This window comes from Macrotis lagotis, chromosome X (genome assembly GCF_037893015.1).
Source record: "Macrotis lagotis isolate mMagLag1 chromosome X, bilby.v1.9.chrom.fasta, whole genome shotgun sequence".
Classification (NCBI taxonomy): Eukaryota; Metazoa; Chordata; class Mammalia; order Peramelemorphia; family Peramelidae; genus Macrotis; species Macrotis lagotis.
The window spans coordinates 359,689,637-359,708,534 of NC_133666.1; the positions used below are offsets into that span (position 1 = coordinate 359,689,637).

Genomic DNA, 18,898 nt, shown 5'->3' on the forward strand with positions numbered 1-18,898 from the left:
TAAATAAAGTTTGAGGAGCAGTGTTAGTGTATAGAGGTAATAGAAATAGAGTCAGAAAGTTGGGATTTTAGGTATATATTTAATGTATCAGTATACCAAAGTAACTCTCTGAGACATGCATACACACATATGAGAGGTAGAATAATTGGAATAGTCTTTAGAGGGTTTGCTTAGAATCAAGATGACAAAGATTCAAGTCTCCCTTGTGATGTAGACTTCCTTTGTGACCTTGGAATACTCACTTGAAGTCATGAATGCAAAGACATATACAACATATTTACAATTTCTATTGAAAGAGAATTGGGTCAAGAATTGAGTGATAGGAGGACAGTAGGTTAGATCACACTTAGGAATTTGAATTTTCATTTCTTTTTTTTTTCAATTTATATTTTGGTAAATATGACAAAAATCAACCAAATATAAAAGTCCTTAAATAAAGAAAAGAAGATATATATAAAAAACTATGACATTTTAATAGATACTGTATATATAAATATACTTAAACATATAAATTAAATTTAAAATAATAATTGTAACACTGTCCTGCTTCTCTGTGTCACATTCAGAACTTCCTTCTGCTCTCTATTTTTAGACAGTTCTTTGCTGTTCTTTTCTTCTTTGTTCTTTTTTTCCCTTTTTTAAGTCACTATGGAGCCTATGGTAGTAGAGTAAGTACAGGTAGTTTCTTCTAGAACTGGAAACTGGAAACTGGAACTGGAAAAGGTTTCAGTAATGGTTCCAAGAATGGAATTGAATAAAATTAATCTTAGCAATAAAATGGCACAATACCAAACTTGATCACAAAGTCATGAAATATCTGTTTATGGCAAGTCATGAAACAAGGAAAGGTTACAAAATACCCTTCAGTTTTGTGAAGTGCTGTTTTCTGAGTTTGTGTTGAAGTGGCAAGAATAGAGAGCTCTAAAAAAATCATAGTTTTTCTTCTATCTATGAACATTCTAGCTTAGATGACCTAAGTTACTTTAATTATGTCTTCTGCTTAATTCTCAATATCGTGTCAGTGGCCAAATCTTGTCAACTTTACTACCATATCTGCTTCCTCACAATCACCTTTTTTGCCATTCAGTTCAGATGTTCATCAACTCTCAAATAAACTTATACTTTATCCTCTTAATTGGTCTCCTTACTTCGATTTTCTTCTTGGTTTTCTGCCAAATGTCTATTGTTAAATCAGTTTTAACCCTATCACTTTTTCTACAAAAACACTCCTCAAAATATAATCAAAATCAGCATCAAGACATTTGAATTCACCCACAATGAATTCTAGCTATTTTCCTGTCATTTCATTGTATTATATTTTGAACACCAACCAAAAAAATCCATCTAGGTATCATTTTTTAAAATGTGATAAGTGAATTTAATATTTCCAAAAGGAGTCAGGATGACAGAAGACAAATCCATGTTCCCAACGTTATTTGTAAAGGACTTGTATATTAAGTATAATTGGACAATTTAATAGGGCTTCATCTATGATGATGAAAAGGAAGGGAAGATATCAAAAGCAGCTTAAGTAACAGAATCATGCCAAAGACCAGGAAAAAAAAAAAGACAGAAGCTCAGATGACTCACTGAATTGCTACTCAAAGATAACAAATTTGATTTAAAATGGCAAAAACTCTGAGAATTATCCATTGTCTCCATACTGCAGTCATAAAATAGTATAACTAAAAGGTAAAAGAGAGATCTACACAGAACACAAAATCTCCAGTATCAGTAAGAAGTATAGAAATCAATATTTGCTAGAGTAAAGAATTATTAAAAACAAAATTATAATTCAAACATGATAATGGAAGAAGAAGAAGATGGCAAAGTATAAACCAATTTCTGTTTTCGATAACTATTTGACAATATTGAGCATTTTTACTTAATTAAGCTAAAATTATTAAGTGTATTTATTTGATTTACTTGACTTACTCTATTATTTGATAAATTACTTAGGTTCTGATAAAGGTCTAATTTCTAAAATATATGGAAAAACAAATTTATAAAGTTACAAGTCATTTTCTATTTGATAACTTGTCAAAGGATATATGAATAGGCAGTTTTCAAAGGAAGCTATATGTAATAAAATATATAAAGCTATATGTAATAATATGAAAATGTTCCAAATCATTATTGATTAGAGAAATGCAAATTAAAACAGCTATGAGGTACCACCTCATACCTATCAGATTGACTAAGATGATGAAAAAAAGAAAAAAAAATCCTTGTTGGAGAGGTTGTGGAAAGATTGGGGCATTAATGCATTGTTGGTGGAGTTGTGAATTGATTCAAATTTTCTGGAGAGCAATATGGAACCATTCCCAAGCAGCAATAAAACTGTTCATACCCTTTGACCCAGCAATTCCAATTCTAGACCTATATCCAGAAGAAATCATAAAAAATGGGAAAAGTCCCACATGTTCCAAAATATTCACAGTAGCTTTCTGTAGTGGTAAAAAATTGAAGATTGAGGGGATGCCCATCAGTTGGGGAATGGCTAAATAAGTTATGGTACATGAATACTATGGAATACTATTGTTCTTTAAGAAACCATAAATGATCAGACTCTTGAGAAGCTTGCAATGACTTATGGGATCTTATGCTAAGTGAAGGAAGCAGAACCAAGAGAACATTGTACATATTAATAACAACATTGTGAGATGATCACCTATGATGGATGCAACTCCTCTTGGCAGTTCAGAGAACTAAGACAACCTTGAGAAACCTGTTATGGACAGCACCATTCATATCCAGAGCCAAAAAGACAAACAAAACCCGCACAGAATCTGAATGAGCACCAAGCTTGCTTTTATAAAAATTCTCATTTATTTTCCTTCATATACCTGGTTTTCTTTCTTTTGCCTTAGTCCTAATTCCTCATATAAAATGTCTAATATGCAGACATGTCAAATACAAAGGCACATGTACAATATTCATTAGATTGTTTGCTGCTGAGGGGAGAGGGAGAAAGGATGAGTAGAAGAAAAGTGTGCAACATATCATATGCATGTGGATTAATGTTGAAAAACTTTCATAACATGTAAATGAAAAATAAAAAATATCAATCAAAAATTACTTAAATAGCTTGAAAGTTTAAGTTTATTTGCCCAGCTTCCCATAGCTTTTATGTGTAAGAGGTAAGACTTGAACCCAATTCTTCTTGGTTTTCTACTAAGTCATGTTGACTCTCTGGCATTTGTGGTCACTATATGTTGCAACTCAGTGGCCCAATGAATAAAATAGCAAGCCTGGAGTCAAGTACTTAAAAATATGAGAATTTATTCATCATATATTTGAATAAGATGTCTTCTATGCAACTGTAAACATTAGCTGTCTTATTCTAGAAAAGTCATAATCTTTGCTTCACTTTCCTCAGATCTTCAAGGGTTGCTGTGAAGATCAAATGAAATAATATTTCTAAATATTAAAAAGCACAGCATGTAAAAATGCTAAAAAATGCAGTACCTGACAAATATTAGACAAATAAAAAATGCTTAGGGCAGCTAGGTGGTACAGTGAATAATGTTGAGTCTGGAGTCAAGAAGACTCCATCTTGATAAACTTAAATCTAGTCTCAGACACTAATCAGCTTTGTGATCCTGGGAAAGTCACTTAACCCTATCTGTCTAAGTTTCTTCATGTATAAAATGAACTGGAGAAAGAAATGGCAAATTACTCTAAGTATATTTACCAAGAAATCTCCAAAATGTAATCATGAAGAATGAGACATGACTGAAGTGAACAATAATAACAATAAGTGTTTATTTCTTCTTTTCCTTAGCAGTTTTTTTTGCCCAGCATAAAATCCTCCCATGTTTGTCTAAATACTTCAAACTTGTGGTTATTACATCTCCATGATGTTAATCTTCTCCAAATTTTTTCATCTGTTCTTAATTGATAGACACTCACATTGTTTGCTTCCTGCCTTGTTACCACAGAAAATACTGCTCTGAATAATATATTAGCCTTAGGATATTAATGGGGTATATTTTCAGACAATGGGACAGATATGAATAGTTTAGTAACTTTTTAACATAACTTCATAATTTAAATTTTCTAGACTATTTAGAAAAATGTAAACTTTGCCATTGAATATTTTAATACAGCAATCTTTCCAGAGATTCTCTAATAAGATATGTATTTTCTCTTCAGGGAATCATTAAGATGATCCCACAATATTTACTCTTTCACTTAAAGACATTAAATATTTCTCCATTTTGATAAATTATCTAATTAGTAAGAAGAATAATAATGTAGATAAGATATTCTTAATAGAGTCTGAGGAAACCAGATGCACTAGAAACATCTGTGAGTTTTGCTTGTAGAAGAATGTTTCATTTGAGATATAAGTAATAGAGGTAGTGAGTTTTATTTTTAGTCATATCAAAAATAATAAACTTGCAAAATTATATAAGGAACTTTAAGAAGTAAAGCCATTTTGAATGGCTATTGTTACATTATATTTGATCTCAAACCAAGATTGAGATCAAGTCATGTAAAAACTGGAAGGCAGCTAAGAGATTCAGGATATGCCTAAGAAAATAAAACAGAAAAACTCAATTCAGTTGTGATGGAGGAAGGGTAGCTGATGAAGCATTATTAAGAAAATACTTTTGGCATTCATATTTTTTGATGATAATGTTATATATATATATTTTAAATTGTGGGACACAGTTGGTGATATGACATTTATATTGCCTCTTCCATCTGAAAATGTCAATGCATTTTACAAAAAAATTGCGTCATCCATCCTCTCTATACCTCTGCAATGTAATGTATTTACTAGAATTGCTAACTATAAAAGAAGGGATAAGTAGTCCCTCAGATGATCATACAATTCTCTCTGCCTTCATAACTATGGGTTTATGAATTCATAGTATTAATAAAACTATTCCTTCTCAATTTTTGTATTTCTATGCTCCAAACAAACCTTAAAACTTTAATCAAATTAAACTGAATCCATATTAAATGAAAAAGTTGCATATAATAACTGATGGCAGTTGGTATGAATTATTAATGCAATATAATATAATTATGTACCTAAAATAAGGATTATTGTTGAGTTTTCATTAATAAAAAGTTTGAAAGTACTATTAAAGGCTTAGATATATTATGCTTAGCATTTTAAAATGATATATTTATATATATGAGTGTCTATGAATGAATATATATATATACATATATACAAAATTTCCCTTTGCATTCAGATTTGAACATTTTGTTCCATTTCTATCAAATGAAAGTATATAATTGCAATGTGAATATATATATATAGTAATATTTCAAATTACTTGATGTTTTCTCATGTCTTTAAAGCAAAATAAAACTATGTTTTTTAAACACACACCTTAGAGCCTTGTAAATTGATTTCTATAGTCATTCAAAATAGTTTAATTTAACTATATAGCATTAAAGCAAGTGGATGAAGAATGTTTAATAATACAGCTAGGTTGCACAGTGGATAGAGCACTGGCCCTGGAGTCAGGAGGACCTGAGTTCAAGTGCAGCTTCAGATACTTAATGATTACCTAGTTATGTGACCTTCAACAAGTCACTTAGACCTATTGCCTTGCAAAAAAAAAGAATGCTTAATGATTATGTTATACAGTTCAATGTATAATTTATAGGCTGTCATTCAAGTACTAGATACTTTTCTAAGTGCTCAGCATACAGTGATAATCTCTTCTCTCAAAGAGATCACAATCTAATGAGGGAGACAAAATTCAAACAACTATGTATTAAATACTAAATATATTAGGAAAAAAGGACAATAAACACTAAGAATGTACTAGAATTAAGGAGAATTTGGAAAGACATTTTTCAAAAAATAAAGTAGGATAATAGCTGAGAATTAGGGAAAGTCAGGAGGGGAGAATAGTAAACATAACCAGAGATTAAATATGTTTTATGTGACAAAGAGAAAAGAGGCCAATTTCAATAAATGATAGAGTATTTGGGGGTGAAAGTATAAAATATAAAGAAGACTCGAAAACTTTTAGTGAGAGAACAAGTTTTGAATGACTTTGAATGCCAAATAGACGATTTTCTATTTGATGTTGTAAGGGAATACAAAATTTCTCTGGCTTGAATATGGGACTGACATAATTGATCAAACACCCTTTGGGGAGATTACTTTGACAACCGAGTGGAGGATATACTAGAGTGGGGAGAGACTTGTGACCAGGAGATCAAATATCAGTCTATAGTAAAGGTGTGAGATGATGAAAATCTTTCAAAAGAACAAAGAAGAGATATTGTGGGACTGTTACAAAAACAAAATTCACAGGAAAAAATTTAGATATGGGGTAGGGGAAGAAAGTGAGGAGTGGAGAATGACACATAGGTTATAAATCTGCTTAACTGAGAGGATAGCAGCCCCCAACAAAAAATTAAAAAGAGAAGAGGGTTTGGGGGAAAAAAATTTGGATATACAGAATTGATAATGTCTACAACACATCCATTTCAAAATGGTTAATATATAGTTGGAGATGCAAGATTAGAGATTACTGGAGAGGTTGGGACTAGATAAATAGATTTGAGAATCAATTATATTAATGATGCTTGTCTGTTTTCAAAGGAGGTGATGCCATGAGAAGTACATGAATTGGATTTGATAATGTACTAAATCACTGCCTTTACTTTCTCCTCCAGAGTCATCAGGGTCCAGTGGCCAAATATGAATCAGGATGACGGGAGATGTCTCTGGATGAGAGACAATCAGGGATGAGTGACTTGCCCAAGGTCACACAGCTAGTAAGTGGCAAGAGTCTGAGACTGGATTCAAACTCCTATCCTCCTGAATCAAAGGCCAAGTATCCACTATGCCACTTAGCTGCCTACATCAACATAAAGGCAGTAAGGGAATGTATAGTAACTGTTCATCACCCAGTAGAATAGTAAAAAGGTCAAAAAGAAAGGGCCCAGGGCAGATCCATGTGGTATATCCAGGGGTAGTGTCTATCGTCTAGCTAAAGTCCACCAAAGGTCAAGAAGCTGTTGTCATATTGGCAAAAGAATCAGATGTGACTAGTGTCAAGAAAACCTAGAAAAAAAGAAAATATTAAGGAGAAGAGGGTTATCCATACTTTCAGAGGCTGCAAAGAAGTCAACAAGAATGAAGATTGATAAAAGTCTATTGATCTCATCCATTATATATGAATAGAAAGAAATTACAAAATATTTTAATGAACTCAAACTTTTTATGAAGTAAAGTCCTATCATTTTAATATTAGCAGTTTTCTAATATTTCACTAGAAGTCACAGAACAGTACTTTTTTAAATAATTGAAAATAGTAATGGACAATTCTATTTGATAGATAGAAAGTGAAAAATTATGTTGATTCAATCCCTTATGGTGAACTTTTAGAAGGACATAGACAAAAATCATATCATTTGCATCAATGGAGAGAATTCTCATAATGATGAGAAAATTTCTAACTCTATTTGGATCATTTCTTCCAAATTAATAAAATGAAATGATCATAAAATGCTGTTAGATTGAATCTAATACAAATTTAATCAAAATCTCAAATGCAAGAAAATATCTCTAGAAACATTTCTTGTAGTAGCAGAGATATGCAAACAAAGGAGACATCCACCAATTTAGGAATGGATAAATATTTTCCTACATGCATAAAATGGGATAAGAAGCAATGAATAATAATGTCAGATGAATAACTACAAAGACAAAATGATACTGAATGCTCTATAGTTACAGGGACCAACCTCAGACCTAAAAAGCTAAGAAATTATACATCTCTTCCTTTTTTATGCAAAAATCTAAGATGAGTGGGAGATGTTGCAGGATATGATCTATGTATTAATTACATTTTCTCATTTTTTCTTATTTTTCAATGCTTATTAAAATAGAGTGTATTTAGTAGGTACAAGAAGAGATATATTCAGAAACAAGTGATATAAAAACAACTTAACATGAAAAGGATTTTAATATTTAAAAGACTATAAATACAACTTTATTTTATTTTTTATTTAATATTTTATTTTCCCCAGTTACAATCTTTTTTAGGTTTTTGCAAGGCAAATGGGGTTAAGTGACTTGCCCAAGGCCACACAGATAGGTAATTAAGTGTCTGAGACAGGATTTGAACTCAGGTATTCCCAACTCCAGGGCTGGTGCTCTATCCACTGTGCCACCTAGTTGTCCTGCACCACCTAGCCACCCCTTTCCCCAGTTACATTAAAAAATATATATTGAATTCTAAATCCTCTTTCACCCTACCTCCAATTGTGAAGGGAAGTATTTTTGATATAGGGTTATATATATATATATATATATATATATATATATATATATATATATGTAATGAAACAAAAACATTTAAGTCATGTTATGAAAGAAAACACATAAAAACAAACAAACAAGAAAAAAAAAGAAAGTAAAGGAAAACTATCTTCCATCTTGATTTGTGCTCCACCAGTTCTTTCTCTGGAGTAGGATATTACCTTTTACCATCAGTCCTTCAGAACTGTCTTGAATGATCATATTGTGGAGAATAACTGCTATTCACAGTAGATTATCATAAAATATTGCTATAACTATGTTCAATTCCTCTTATTTCACTTTGCATTAGTTCTTTGTATTTCCAAGTTTTTCTGAGAGTATTTTTAATAGCACAATAATAATCCAACACAGTCATCATGTGTATCAACTTGTTCAGCCATTCCACAATTGATGGGCATCCCCACAATTCCCAATTCTTTGTTGCCATTAAAGACTCACTAAGAATAATTTGCCTTTTAAAAAAATTTTTATTTAGTATACAAAACTGGTAGTGGTATTGCTTGATCAAAGAGTAAGCATAGTTTTAAAGTCCTCTGGGCAAGGTTCCAAATAGCTCTCTAGCATGGATGAATTAGCATACAACTTCACCAGTCATGCATTAATGTCAATTTCCTCATATCCCCTCCAACATTTATCATTTTTCTTTTCTGTAACATTAGCCAATATGATAGGTTTGTAGTTGTAGTACAAAGTTGTTTCAATTTGCATTTCTTGAAGAAATGATAATTTAGAGCATTTTTCATAAATAGTATCAGCTACTTTTGTCTCAACATTGCCTGTTTTTGTCCTTTAACAATATATCAATTGAGGAATGACCCACTTTTTTTTATAAATTTGACTCAGTTTTTAAGGATTTGAGAAAATATGTCTTTATCAGAGAAACTTGCTATGAATTGTTTCTTTTCCACAGTAATGATTCCCACTATATAGTTTTGTCCATCCCATGTTCACCCTGTTTATCCAAAGTGTTCTCTCTTTTCAGTCTGGCCTTTCAAAAGTATTTTGCTTCTGACTTTCACCTAATCCAAACTGTCCTTTTTTCTATCATTTCTATCCCCTTTTCTTATCCTTTTCAACTTCTATTTTCCTATATGGTAGAGTAGATTACTAAATATGTATATATTACTCCCTCTTTGAGTCAGTTCTGATGAGTTCCTTCCCCTCCCCCCAACTCCAATCTCATCTTTCCTTTTATTGTAAAATCTCTTTTTTGGTCTCTTTCATATCAGATAATTTACGACATTATTCCCCTACCTTTCTCCTTCTCCCTGAGCATTGCTTTTTCCTTACCCATTAATTTTATTATTTTAAATAATACCCCATCACTTTTAACTCCATGCCCTCTAAGTTAACCCCTTCTAATTGTCCTAATAATAAGGTTTTACAGTTTCATTTTTACATGTAGAAATATAAAGAGTTGAACCTTACTGAATCCCTTATGTTTCTTTCCTATTTACCTTTTCATGTTTCTTTTGAGTCTTGATTCTTATTTATGGAAATCAAATTTTTCTATTCAGCTCTGGTCTTTTCATTAGGTATTCTTGAAAACTCTTGAATTCACTGAATATCAATTTTTACCCTGAATGATTATTTTCATTTTTTCTTATCTTCATTGTAATTCTAACTCTTTCTACCTCCAGAATATCATATTTCAATGCTTCGAACCCTTTAATGTAGAAACTGCTAAATTTTATCTTGACTGTGATCCATTATATTTGAATTGTTCTTATTTATTTATTTTTTTTGCTACTAGTAGTATTTTCTCCTCAATCTGGAAGTTATAAAATTTGACTGCAAGATTGCAGGGAGATTTTATTTTGGCATTTGTTTCAAGGGGTGATAGATGAATTAATTCAATTTCTATTTTACCTTCTGGTTCAAGATAATCAGAGTGGTTTTCCTTGATACTTTCTTGAACAATCATGGCTATGTTTTATTTTGTTTTTCTAACATAGTTTTCAGTTTGTCCAATAATTCCTAAATGCATGTTCTGGATCTATTTCCTAGGTCAATTGTTTTTCCAATGAGATATTTCACATTTTTTCTATATCTTCATTCTTTTGAATGTGTTTTATTATTTCTTGATATTTCATAAAGTCATTACCTTCCATTTAACTAAATCTAATTTTTGAAAAATTATTTTATTCATTGAATCTTTATATTTCTTTTTTCCAAGTGGCCTATTCCACTTTGTAAGAAGTTCCACTATTCAATAGATTTTTGTAAATATTTTTCTCTTTGATCAATTAAGCTTTTTCATGAAATTCTTCTCTTCATTTTATTTTGAGTCTCTTTTGCATTATGGTCAATACTGTTTTATAAGGTGTTTTCTTCAGTATTTTTTTTTTGCATCTCCATTAGCAGGGTGTTTGCTCCATTTTCATGATTTTTCTTGCATCAGCCTCAGTTCTCTTCCCAATTTTTCTTCTATCTCGCTTTCTTCCTTTTTTAAAATCTTTTTTTTGAGCTTTTCATGACTTGATGCCAATTCAAATTTTTCTCTGATGCTTTGGATATCGGAATTCTGTCTTTTTTATCTTCTTCTTTGTTTATGTTTTGATCTTTCCATCACTATAGTACCTTTCCATACTCAGGATTTTTTCTATTATATGCTCATTTTCCAGTCCTTTCTTCACTTTTTACTTTAGGCTAAAGTAGGGCTCTACTTCTGCTGCACAAGCTGCAAATATTTTGTGCAGCTGTTTTCAAAGGGAATCTTGGGTAGCTGTAGATTTTTTGGTTCTTTCAAGATGGTATGATCTAGGAAAATCAATTTTAATTTTTTACTCTCTTTATTTTATTACTCTCTTGAATTGTGCAATGTCTGTCCCAAACTTTTCTGTCCTAGTAATACTCCTTGCCCTGGGACTGAGACCTAAGACTTGGACCAAGATCTAAGTATGGACACTGCAAAAGAGTCTTGCCTTAGGTCTCGGGAAAGGGACCCCTGTAATTTCCTTCTGACCAGTTCTCTGATCCCTTTACCATCTGAGAGGTCCAGAAACAATCACTGAAACAGTTGGTTCAGATGCCCTAAGGGCTGTTTTCTGGTTTGCTGGGCTCTCTTTTGTATTGGTATAGCCTGTGCTATACTATATTCTAACCATAATACAAAAGACCTTTCCTTTTGACTCTCTAAGTTGTATTACACTGAAAAATTTTTCACTCTATTCTTTTGTGGGTTTTCTTACTCTAGGATGTTTTTTGAGGGATTATTTTAAAATCCCTTCCTTTTCTCTTCCATCTTGGCTCCATCTCTAAAACTTTATTTTTAAGAAGTAATATTGATCAAACTTCTATCTTTAGGTAAGATTAAGTTATAAATTAAGAATTCTCTATAATTTTATAAAAATACCTTTTACCAAGGGAAACTTTCATTGTGGCATTATGGAAAAGATTTTCTGAATGAATAGATCTGTACCTGTTATGGATCTTACAGATATGGATTAATGTTGAGGTGTCAAATGCAAATAGAAATGGACCCTTGTGAAGCCATATTGATTTATTAAAAAAATAAAACAAAACATCAAAATAAGAATCATCAATGTTTTCTATGTTTTTATTTACTTTGTTAAACAGTTCCCAATTACATTATAATTAGATTCAAGCAGCACTTAGTAGTTACGCAATGAGCAGGAGTTTGCCATCTCTACTCTGAAGGATTTCTACTACAGTCTAAGTTGAGGCTACTTTAATGATGTGAACAAAGAATGTGCTTTATGATTTCTCCCTCTTTAAAGGTGTATTGCAATAAGCTACCATATTTTTCTGCATTCAATTTGCTTATTCATAGGGATAGGAAATATTTCCTATGGATGACATATGTAATTTAATTGCATCAGTAAAAGATATAAAGAACTTTTAACGAATTCATTTTTCTTTTTTTTCCCTTCCCCATTATGTGAGCCCAGAAGATCACAAATATTCTGTGCTGATTAGTCAGTCAGTTAACAAGAATTTATTATGTGCTTACTGTATACCAGGCACTGTGATAAGCACTGGAGATACAAAGAAAATAAAAACAATAAGAGAAAAAAACAGCTTGACTTTCAAGAAGCTCATATTTTTTGAGAGTGAGGTAAATGTTAATAAATTAGGGATTTTCAAGGAGAAGAAAATAAGAAGGAAGAAGAACAAGATCAAGAATAAGAACAAAATCAAGAACAAGAAGGAAGAAAGGAAGGATGGATCGAAGAAGAACAAGAAGAACAAGAACAAGAAAGAGGGAAAGATGGAAGAAGAAGAAGAAAGAGAGAAAGAAAGAAAGAAAGAAAGAAAGAAAGAAAGAAAGAAAGAAAGAAAGAAAGGAAGGAAGGAAGGAAGGAAGGAAGGAAGGAAGGAAGGAAGGAAGGAAGGAAGGAAGGAAGGAAGAATTTAATTTAATCTGCACAACAACCTTGGGAGGTAAGTGCTGCTGTTGTCCTCATTTTACAGTTGAGGAAACTGAAACCAAAAAGTTAAGAACCTTGCCTTCAGTGACACAGAACTAGTAAGTGTCTGAGGCTGAATTTGAACTCAGATCTTCCAGAATCTGGGTCCAAAACTTTATCCATTATTCCATTTCAGAAAGAAAGAAGTAGGTAATTTAGAGTCAGCTAGGTGGCTAAGTGACATAGTATGGACTTGGAGTCAGAGACTTGACTTCAAATGTTATCTCAAACATTTACTAACTAGGGAACCCTGGTCAAGTTACTTGAACTGTATCTTGAACTATATCTGCTTTAGTTTCCTCATCTATCAGACAAGGATAACAATAGTATCTACCTTTTGTAGATGTCTCTGGGATAAAATGCTATAATATTTATAAAGTATCTGATATACTGTATGCACTCATTAAATTCTTGGTTAAATTTGTAAAATTTAATTTAGGCAGTTGAATGGAATAATGGATAATGTTTTGGACCCAGATTCTGGAAGATCTGAGTTCAAATTCAGCCTCAGACACTTACTAGTTCTGTGTCACTGAAGGCAAGGTTCTTAACTTTTTGGTTTCAGTTTCCTCAACTGTAAAATGAGGACAACAGCAGCACTTACCTCCCAAGGTTGTTGTGCAGATTAAATTGGATCATGTTTATAAAGTGATGAGTAGGTATTATGTAAAAACCTAGCTTCAATTAAATGCTAGTTTTGATTAAATTTAATCCCAGAGAGGAAGACATTAGCAACTGGGGAAACAAGAAAAGGCATTTTACATAAAGTGGAATGTGAGCTGAGGTTGAAGGAGGCAGGGGAATTACATGGTAGGGCAGCTAGGTAGCACAGTGGATAGAGCATCGGTCCTGGACTCCGGAGTATCTGAGTTCAAATCCAGCCTCAGACACTTAATAATTACCTAGCTGTGTAGCCTTGGGCAAGCCACTTAACCCCATTGCCTTGCAAAAAAAAAAACCCTAAAAAAAATTTAAAAAAAAGAAATTATATGACAGAAGCTAAGAAATTTTCAACCTCTGGAGATAAAGTCAAAATAGTAGTGGTAAAGGCAAGAACTCACTCAAACTCTCCCCGAAACCACTCCAAATACCTTTAAATAATGTCTCTAAACAAATTCTAAAGTGACAGAACCTTCAAAAAGGTGAAATGAAACACTTTTCCAAACCAATATAATTGAGGAGGTCAGCAGGAAAATTTGTTGTACCATGGTGAAAGAAGATCATAGTCCAAAGCCAATACAAACCAACCCCCAGGCAACCAGTAGCAGATTCAGGGCAATTGAATCAGTAACAGCAGTGCCAGTTTCCAGACCTCTCAACCCACAGACACTAAGGACTACACAGAAGATAAGAGAAAGATCTGTGGAACCTGGGTTAGAGAGGACGAGCAAAGTCCAGTTCAAATTGTTCCATCACCGATCTAGGACAGTAAACCAGGAGCAGGTCTTGAGAGTCTCTGAATCATCAACATTACCATCTGCAGCAGCAGCAGCAGCAGCAGCTTTGGGAACTCTCAGTCCATAGACATTAAAGGAGTTGACTAGATAATCAGATGGAGATTAGAAGGGTCTCTTTATAAGGACTGAGGCAGGACTATGTTACTTTGTCTATACTCAGATCTGGGTAGCAGTTCTAGGGGGTACTCCCAGGTTGAGAAGGAGCATCAATACAACAAAACTTGTGGTCACCAGGGAACAGGGCCCTTCTTCTCATTTTTAGGGATGAAAAGAGTTCTTGTACTTACTAGCATGTCAGAGAACAGGTCAGGAGATTAGTAAATACATCTCCTTAGATCATACCACCTCAGAGCAGAGCTCTACTTTAACAAAAAAAGTTAAAATCAAGTAATAAGCTGAAAATATGAGTAAACAACAGAAAAAGAACCTGATCATAGAAAGTTATTATCGTCACAAGGAAGCTCAAAATACACACTCAAAAAAGATAAAAAAGTCAAATCTCTTCATCCAAAGTCTCCAAGAAAAATATAAATTGGTCTCAAACCATGGAAGAGTCCAAAATGGATTTTAAAAGTAGTAGAGGAAACTTGAGAAAAGAGAGGGATGCAAGAAAATCATGAAAAACAAGTCAACAGTATTGAAAAGGAGACATAAACAAAAAATACTGAAGAAAAATAACAAAAACAGATTAAAGCTAAATAGTAAACAAGGTATACCTTTAAAAAAGCATGCTTGGCCAAATGGAAATAAGCCCAAAAAATTCACTGAAGAAAATAAAAACTTCTTTAAAAATACAACTGGGCAAATGAACAAGGAGATATAAAAGTTCATTGATAAAAATAATTCCTTGAAAATTAGAATTTGGCAATTGGAAACTGATGACTTTATGAGAAATCAAGAAACAATAAAAACAAAATCAATAGAATGAAAAAATAGAAGACTGTGAAATATCTCATTGGGAAAAAAAAAACTGACTTGGAAAATAGATCCAGAAGAGATAATGTAAGAATCCTTGTACTACCTGAAAAACATCATCAAAAATAAGAGGGTAGACATTATATTTCAAGAAATTATCAAGGAAAATTTTTCTAATATTCTAGAACCAGAGGGTAAAAATAAAAATTGAAAGAATCCCTGATCACTTCCTGAAAGAGATTTCAAATTGAAAACTTCCAGAAATATTATTGCCTCCCAGGTGAAGAAAGAAATATTGCAAGTAGACAGAAGAGATCAAGTATCATAGAACCACAGTTAGGATAACACAAGATTTAGCATGTTCAGCATTAAAGAATTGTGGTGATAATGGATATTGAATGAAATGAAGGACTTTCAAAGTTTCCTATTGAAAATATAAAAGTGTTTAATAGAAAATCTGATCTGCAAATACAAAACTCGAAAGAAGTTTGGAAAAGTTAACAGGAACGGGAAATCATAAGGGAATTAATATGTTTTTACTGTTTACATTCCTACTTGCAAAGATGATATTGATAACTCATTAGAACTTTCTCCTTATTAGGACAGTTAGGAGTATATACGACAGAATGTAGAGGTACAAGTTAAAAGAAGTAAGTGGTAAAAGAAGAATGTACTTGGAGAAAGGCAAAGAAAGATAGAATGGGATAAATTTTCTCATAATTCTGATTTTAATTTACAGAGCTATTAGCTTAACATAAAGAAAAATGAAAGATATGGATATAGATAATAAATAGATAAATGAATTTAACATTTTTCACTGCAATAAAACAAATTGCCTTTTAATATAGTAATAAACTCATTGATCTAGATAGAAGCAAATAACATAAGGTTCAGGAAAAATTTCTGAAATTATTGAAAAAAATTTGCCAATTTTTTTCTATTAACATCTTAGCAAAGCAAAACTTTGCAAAATTATTAAATAAAAAACAGGGTTGATCTCTTCAGCAAAAATGGGTTTAAATCTATATGCCCTGCCTTAAAGCAAAAAAAAAAAATCCTATATGAATGATTCATGAACACTAATGAAATGTGATTGCTTGTATAAACTCATTATTGACAAACTCTTTACCAGATATCCATCCATGATAAATTAAGTGATTGAAAATGTGTAGACTCTTCAGTAATCTCATGATCTACTTGCTTTCTTCCCCTTTGGATCCTGCAAGACTTTACAAATGATGCTATTTAAAGCCCACCTATAAGTTTAGATGTAGTTTAAATAGGCCTAATTTGGGTCTATTTAGGATTGGCCTAGATTTTAGGACTGATGCTGCTTCTAAATTAAGGAAAAAGAATTAATTGAAATTGGAATTGGAATGGGAATGGGAATGGGAATGGGAATTGGAATTGGAATTGGAATTGGAGAGGAAATTGAATTGAATATCATTTACATAGTGATTTAAGGTTTTAAAAAATGGTTTAAAATTATTATTTCATTTTATTACCCCAATTGTCATGGGAAGCAGATGCTATTATTCCCATTTTACAAATGAAGAAACATAGGTAAGCAAAGGTTAAATGAATTATTACCCAGGTTTAATGATCTAGCTTGTAAATGTCAGAGACTGACCATCTTCATCATTCCAAGTCCACTGTGCTGCCTTATTGCCTCTGATAGACTAATGATGCTGTTATCAAATGAGTCTAGGTATGTTTCTTGTCTTGACTTTGTACTTTGTTTAGAACTAAAGTGACAGAGTGATTATAATGATTTTATCTTTCTTTCTTTCTCAGTTCTCAGAGAAGATCATGCCATCAGGGAGGTGAGATCTGGACATGCATGTGAATTGGATTTGAGTGACAGAGGGGGTTGTGCTAAGTCACCAGCAACACTTTCTTCTCTGGAGTCATCTGGGTCCAATGGCTGGATATGAATCAGGATGATTGGATGTGGCCCTGGATGAGAGGCAATTAAGGTTAAGTGATTACCCAAGGTCACACAGTGTTTGAGGTGGGATTGAACACAGATCCTCCTGACTTCAGAATCAATGCTTAACACTGTGATATCTAATTGCTTCTAGGGCCTGGGCAGTTAATCACTGGTCCTATAAATATCAGTTAACAACTGACAATTTGTCTAAGAATGAGGACAATGGTTTAGAGTGAGAATTCCTGCATTTACAGAAATTAATGAGGGGGGGAGGCAGTTTGGAGTCCCAACTACAATGTTACTACCTTATCATCTTGTTACAATTGTTAAGATGACTGTCTTATCTTCCAATTCCTTGTATTCTTCTCTATCTAAAGCCTTTCTTGCAGATCCTTTCAGCTGCTACAGTTTACCCTTTCTCTCATCATCTTGTGATTATATGTTTACATCCATTAATATATACACTCAAATATAGGTGAGATCTGCCCATTAGAGTGTAAGCTCCTTGACAACAAGGAATGTTTCACTTTTTGTCTACATGTCCAAGTAAAGTGCATGATATATTTAAAGAGATAATAAATGCATATTGGTTGAGTGATCTGTTCTTCCTCAAAGACTAGAAAAATAACTTGTTCATATCATAGATCTTCATTAATTTTTATGAAGACCAGGATATTTATTCTGAATCAGATCCTTTTGTTGTTCATCCCCATATATAATTGACAACTTGGTGGTTCAATAAACTTCTAGGTCTGGAATCCCAGATACTCATCTTCATGAATTCAAATCTGAACCCAGACATTTATTAGCTATGTGATGCTCATTAAGTCAGTTGATCATATTTTCCTCAGTATTTCCAGCTATAAAATGAGCTGGAGAAGGAAAAAAAACCCTACAATCTCTTTGCAAAGAAAACTTCAGTTGGGTTAATGAAGAGTCAGCAACAATCAGAAAAATGACTTAACAGTGAAAACAACAAAATATAAATATCTTTGTATAATGAATAGGAACTTGAACTTGTATTTATGAGTCTTGGGTTTAAATCCTATCTCAAATACATCCTAATTATAGGACCAAAGACAAGTGAATTAACCTTTAATCTTGTGCCTCATCAGAAAAGCTGAATATTTCTATTCTCTACACATTAAGCTGGAAGAAAAGCATTTGTCAAAGCTTAAAGTGCTGGGCAAATGTGAATTATTTTCATAATTGACATTAATGTTTGGTCCAGAACTTATGTTTCTCAGTTGGGTTTGCTCAAAAGCTTCTTTATTGTAATATTACTAGTCCTCTGATATTTCAGTAAAATTTCAGTGACCCCTTCTTCTCAAGAGATTTGTATTTTAAAATTATAACATTACTCTAGTAGCAGTCAAATGAATGCATAAATAATAAGTACTTAATGTGAAAATTTCAACTAGGTAGATTTCCCTTTTACTTTATCTAGAACAGGATGAAGAAGCTTTCATTTACCCAATATATTTGGTCAAATATTTAATTAATTCACCTCTAAAAAAATTCCTAGATTTATTGAATTTTGAGTTCCACTAGCAGTTGTCATGGCAGTGCCAAACCAGATGATTTATGACCATCTGATCAGACATTCCCTTCCCCTGATCTAGAAAGATAATTTCAGTCTATTAAAAGTAACAAAAATAAAGGTTTCTCCTTTTGTTATTATAGTGTGTTTTTCAGTTTTACACTATTTACTTTTACATGCATAAACATTAAAAATTACCAAAACTATGTAGGCATTTGAAAATTTAAGACTTTCAAAATTTGTAACCAAATTGTTATTTACTCCTAAGGGTTCTGGAATTCAGTTAAAAAAGTATCCCATCAGTATACTTTGTGCCTATAA

The 18,898-nt window shown here is 32.3% G+C and overlaps 1 protein-coding gene across 1 annotated transcript in view; it reads right to left on the reverse strand.

The window, feature by feature from the left end:
- Positions 1 to 18,898, reverse strand: part of LOC141496946 (cadherin-18) — a 400,980-nt gene that overhangs the window by 316,041 nt on the left and 66,041 nt on the right. The window lies entirely within an intron of this gene.